Source organism: Carassius gibelio, chromosome A1, assembly GCF_023724105.1.
Source record: "Carassius gibelio isolate Cgi1373 ecotype wild population from Czech Republic chromosome A1, carGib1.2-hapl.c, whole genome shotgun sequence".
NCBI classification, from domain to species: Eukaryota; Metazoa; Chordata; class Actinopteri; order Cypriniformes; family Cyprinidae; genus Carassius; species Carassius gibelio.
In genome coordinates, this window is record NC_068371.1 from 5,641,874 (window position 1) to 5,647,666 (window position 5,793).

General features: G+C 38.9%; 1 long non-coding RNA gene across 1 annotated transcript; it reads right to left on the minus strand.

Moving 5' to 3' along the window:
• Positions 1-312: 312 nt before the first annotated feature.
• LOC127942145 (uncharacterized) lies at positions 313-1,954 on the minus strand. The gene is made up of 3 exons (XR_008149272.1): positions 1,827-1,954; positions 693-1,080; positions 313-403 (listed from the first exon to the last, which is right to left on the minus strand). It is a non-coding gene; the product is annotated as an uncharacterized LOC127942145 (long non-coding RNA).
• Between the last annotated feature and the right edge of the window lie 3,839 nt (positions 1,955-5,793).

Below are 5,793 nucleotides of genomic sequence, written 5' to 3' on the forward strand. Positions count from 1 at the left end.
AATACAGATCAAAGCAAAGCAACTTTACAGTATTAAAAAGGAAAATAGTGTGTCAGTCAATAATGCAGAAGGACATTAGTAAACTCAGTTTGTAGTCAGTTTAAAAGGCAGTTTATCATTCAATTCAGTGATGTCATCCTTCAGCTCGGTTCAGTTTAAATAGTATCTGTGGAATCATTTGCAATCATGTCAATGATATCACTGTAAATGAAGTGACCACAACGAAGCAAGCCAGAGGCGACAAGGAACCAAAACTCCACCGGTGACAAAATGGAGAAAAAACAAGGTCTTTACAGGGGATCTGTATCTGGGCTCCGCTGTCTTTCAGGGCTGTAGAGGTCCTTTCTAGGTGCGATCCACCATCTGGTCTGAATACATACTGGATCCGGGTGACTGCAGTGACCTTCGAATAAGAAAGAAACAGATTAATATAATTGAAGATGTTAATATCTATACAATGTTTGATAGGGAGCCAGTACAGGGTTTACAGAACTGGGCTAATCCGGTCATACTTCCTGATTCTAGGAAGAACTCTAGCTGCTGCATTTTATTATAAGAAAATGGTTACTTTAAAACCTAAATTGCTTTATTAACAGTAGACATGCATGCACAGCCATATTAATGATTATTCCCATTGCATCTTGTCATCATGTACAGAGCAGTGATTACATTTTCATGCATAATTTGCACACCTGGTAAGCAGTTGTTGTAAACCTCGTCGCAGTGTCTGCAGGGTGTACATTTTGTTGAATTCCTGACATGGCTTAGACTTGTTCTCCATTTTGTTCCACCTGTATATTGAGATGAGGAGCATGAAAACAGCATTATTACAAAGATAAACATTCAGACATGGCAACTGAGAAATGTAATGTTATGGCACCTTTTTAAACCTCTAATCAAATATGTAAAAGAAGATACTCAGTCAAGCCAGCTGGATTGTGCCCTCTTTTGAAAGGAGTCTGTATACAGTACAGCAGACTTCTGAATTTGGAACAAACCAAAGACGGACTTAGTAATGTAGCATCACCCCTCCTCCAGGATCACGTAAAGAAGAATTTCCAACAGGACAGCATCTGGCAACTATTGGGTATTACAAAAAAAAAAAAAAAAAAAAAAAAAAAAGGTGTCAGTGGCATGGTTTTGTCTCAAGATGCACATCAGTAATGTTTTTTTTTTTTTCTAAATGCATGTTTACAAAAGCTACTTCAATGTTCTAAATTTAACTACAGCCTAATCCTGGCTTAATCCAAGCCCTGTCTGTGAAACTAGACCTAAAAGTTATAAGGAATTATGAACTGGTCCATTATATTTTGTATAGATAATAAAAATAAATAAAAAAATTGTTTTGCATTCACATGCTTACAACTTCAACTGGTACACAGAACAGTTCTGCACATGCATAGTATTAGAGAAAGCACACCTCAATAGTGCAAAAAACAAAAACAAAAAAAAAACCTTCTTTTAAGAACTCTTAAGTTAACGTATATCACACAATCTCCTGAAAGACTTAACATGCAAAAATATATGGTTAGTGTTGCAAATTTATCTTCTATCATTCCAGTCAAACAACATTCTTTTATATTATTCAATAGACTGTTAACACGCTAACAAACGTTAATATTTAATGGTACGTCAAACGTAATTTGAAGTTAATAGGCCCCTAACAAGGTACACAAACAACCTTGCTACCACTAATTAGATTTCATTGAACAATTAAACCAAAGTAGGCACCAAGTCTACCAAGTCGTTCACCCAGATAACAATTAAAATCAAACTTACAACGCAAAAAAACATTAATTACTCCGATGACCAATTTCTGAACTTACCGTTTGATCAATCGCAACCATTACTGAAGCGTTTGGGTGCAGTTATATCTGATTGGTTGCGCCCACGTTGGTCGATACTGATTGGCTCCCACCGAATGGCAGGTCCCGCCTACCATCCGGCTGCCAGTAACTGCCTTCCGGCTGTCAATGGCAGCCACTTCCTGCTGCCAGCTGCAGATTTTTTTATCTGAACCCCTGCTGAAATCCCTGTCAATTTCAAAATAAACACCCAGTGCAGACTCCCAAATGTATTGCATGTATATTGTCAATATATCCTTGGTAGGAGACAAGAAATTGACGACGAGAGATTCATTCTGGAATCAGAAAACACGTTGGACAGGCAAATCACGTGGTCTCACGCATCTAGTTGCTCCGCTTCTGATATGCTCCCGGTGTGAGTTGGCACCGCGTGGAGGACGGAATAAAACCTTGTCGTAGCCGTAATGCGCCGCACACGTGTTCAGTGTAAATGAGGGGTGAGGCAGGGATAGCCTAGGCATCGCTGCTGCCTGGCAAAGTTTAGCTCAAACCCTAATCAAACACACCTGAACAAGCTAATCAATGCATTCAGGATTAATCTGGCTGCTGCAGGTAAGGTTTCTTTTTTTCAGGTTTGGTGCTAAACTCTCCAGGACATCTGCACTCCAGGACCAATGTTGTAAACCCCTGCCCTTATAGGTGAGATATGACATTATGATATCCACTGGGGTGAGATGTAACATTATGAAAAAAGGATTATGACCAAAAAAGTCAAGACTTGGAGAAACTTGTTCATGTCTTTATCGCCAGCAGGGTGGACTCTTGTAATGGTCTCCTCACTGGCCTTCCCAAGAAGACCATTAGACAGCTGCAGCTCATCCAGAACGCTGCTGCCAGAATTCTGACTAGAACCAGAAAATTTGAGCATATCACACCAATCCTCAGGTCCTATAAACCTATATATATAAACCTAACAGACCACTCAGATCAGTAGGATTGAGTCAGTTAGAAATACCAAGGGTTCACCCAAAACAAGGGGAGACCGCTTTTAGTTGCTATGCCGCCCACAGTTGGAATCAGCATCAAGAAGAGATCAGATGTGCTAAAACATTAGTTACATTTAAATGCAGACTCAAAACCCAACTGTTTAGCTGTGCATTTACATTACATTATTCATTTAGCTAACACTTTTATCCAAAGCTACTTACAATTGCTATATATGTCAGAGGTCGCACGCCTCTGGAGCAACTAGGGTTTAAGTGTCTTGTTCAGGGACACAGTGGATTCGACCCGGGTCTGTCACACCAAAGGCATGCGTCTTCTCCACTGCACCAACACCACCCATTTATTGAATGAACACTGTGCAATGTCGAAACTGATTGCACTATATTTTATGTATAAACATTTTATATTCTTAACTGTTTGATATTCATTTAAAACCTTTTAAATCAATTTTAAATAATTTTCAAAGTTTTTGAAATTTCTTGTTTTATTGTTGTGATTTTTTTTTCTTATTTTTTCTTTTCTTTTCTTTTCTTCTCTGTTATGTAAATCACTTTGCATAATCATTGTGTATGAAATAAATTTGCCTTGCCTTGCCTAGATGCACCTGGTTACATTTTGTTGCAGTGTTTACTTTTAGTGAGGATTGTACTTGTAATGATATTTCAGACTTTTTTTCAGCCTTTTTTGTCACCAGTGAAGATTCACAATGATGGAGCACAAAAAGATCTAAGGTGTCCCAGTCATGTGAACAATGACTCCCACAGGAGTCCTAGTTTTCTCAGAAAGTGACTCAACTTTGCAGATGGATGTTGCATGACTACCCTGCTTGCCCAACACTTACACAACATACCTGCACATCAGCACACTCCAGGAAACACCTGAGCCACTTATTCCGGGCCTTTGGGATCAACCAGAACCACACTTCATACCTTAACCATATTTTCCGAGAATCGTACACTATAAACTATCCCTTGGGGGAAAATCTGGATCTTTTGTTTGTGCATCATTCATCTGCCAGAATGCATGTAAAGATGCTGTTCCGCAGCTTCAGTTTGTATAATATAATTCCAGTCTGTCTGTCGCACTCCAGAGCAATTACTAGAATAGCAAATGACAGGGCTATAAATCACCCTCAAGCCAAAGTTCAGGCAAACACAGAACAAGTATAGTGTTGTGTGAATAAAGCCAATAGTGACATGGCAGACTTGGGGCCTGAGAGGAAATACTCAGTAAACACAACATACAGTGTTATAGCATAGGTTTACAAACAAACAGAAACATTTTCATTTATAACTAATATCAATTGGATAATAGAACATACAGGTTTTTTTTTTTTTTTTTCAGGAGACTGCATCTATAACAAGCCTCAAATTACTGCTTCGGTCTCATATATATACAGTCTTGTTCAAAATAATAGCAGTACAATGTGACTAACCAGAATAATCAAGGTTTTTTGTATATTTTTTTATTGCTACGTGGCAAACAAGTTAGCAGTAGGTTCAGTAGATTCTCAGAAAACAAATGAGACCCAGCATTCATGATATGCACGCTCTTAAGGCTGTGCAATTGGGCAATTAGTTGAATTAGTTGAAAGGGGTGTGTTCAAAAAAATAGCAGTGTGGCATTCAATCACTGAGGTCATCAATTTTGTGAAGAAACAGGTGTGAATCAGGTGGCCCCTATTTAAGGATGAAGCCAACACTTGTTGAACATGCATTTGAAAGCTGAGGAAAATGGGTCGTTCAAGACATTGTTCTGAAGAACAGCGTACTTTGATTAAAAAGTTGATTAGAGAGGGGAAAACCTATAAAGAGGTGCAAAAAATGATAGGCTGTTCAGCTAAAATGATCTCCAATGCCTTAAAATGGAGAGCAAAACCAGAGAGACGTGGAAGAAAGCGGAAGACAACCATCAAAATGGATAGAAGAATAACCAGAATGGCAAAGGCTCAGCCAATGATCACCTCCAGGATGATCAAAGACAGTCTGGAGTTACCTGTAAGTACTGTGACAGTTAGAAGACGTCTGTGTGAAGCTAATCTATTTTCAAGAATCCCCCGCAAAGTCCCTCTGTTAAAAAAAAGGCATGTGCAGAAGAGGTTACAATTTGCCAAAGAACACATCAACTGGCCTAAAGAGAAATGGAGGAACATTTTGTGGACTGATGAGAGTAAAATTGTTCTTTTTGGGTCCAAGGGCCACAGGCAGTTTGTGAGACGACCCCCAAACTCTGAATTCAAGCCACAGTACACAGTGAAGACAGTGAAGCATGGAGGTGCAAGCATCATGATATGGGCATGTTTCTCCTACTATGGTGTTGGGCCTATTTATCGCATACCAGGGATCATGGATCAGTTTGCATATGTTAAAATACTTGAAGAGGTCATGTTGCCCTATGCTGAAGAGGACATGCCCTTGAAATGGTTGTTTCAACAAGACAATGACCCAAAACACACTAGTAAATGGCAAAGTCTTGGTTCCAAACCAACAAAATTAATGTTATGGAGTGGCCAGCCCAATCTCCAGACCTTAATCCAATTGAGAACTTGTGGGGTGATATCAAAAATGCTGTTTCTGAAGCAAAACCAATAAATGTGAATGAATTGTGGAATGTTGTTAAAGAATCATGGAGTGGAATAACAGCTGAGAGGTGCCACAAGTTGGTTGACTCCATGCCACACAGATGTCAAGCAGTTTTAAAAAACTGTGGTCATACAACTAAATATTAGTTTAGTGATTCACAGGATTGCTAAATCCCAGAAAAAAAAATGTTTGTACAAAATAGTTTTGAGTTTGTACAGTCAAAGGTAGACACTGCTATTTTTTTGAACACGCCCCTTTCAACTAATTGCCCAATTGCACAGCCTTAAGAGCGTGCATATCATGAATGCTGGGTCTTGTTTGTTTTCTGACAATCTACTGAACCTACTGGTAACTTGTTTGCCACGTAGCAATAAAAAATATACTAAAAACCTTGATTATTC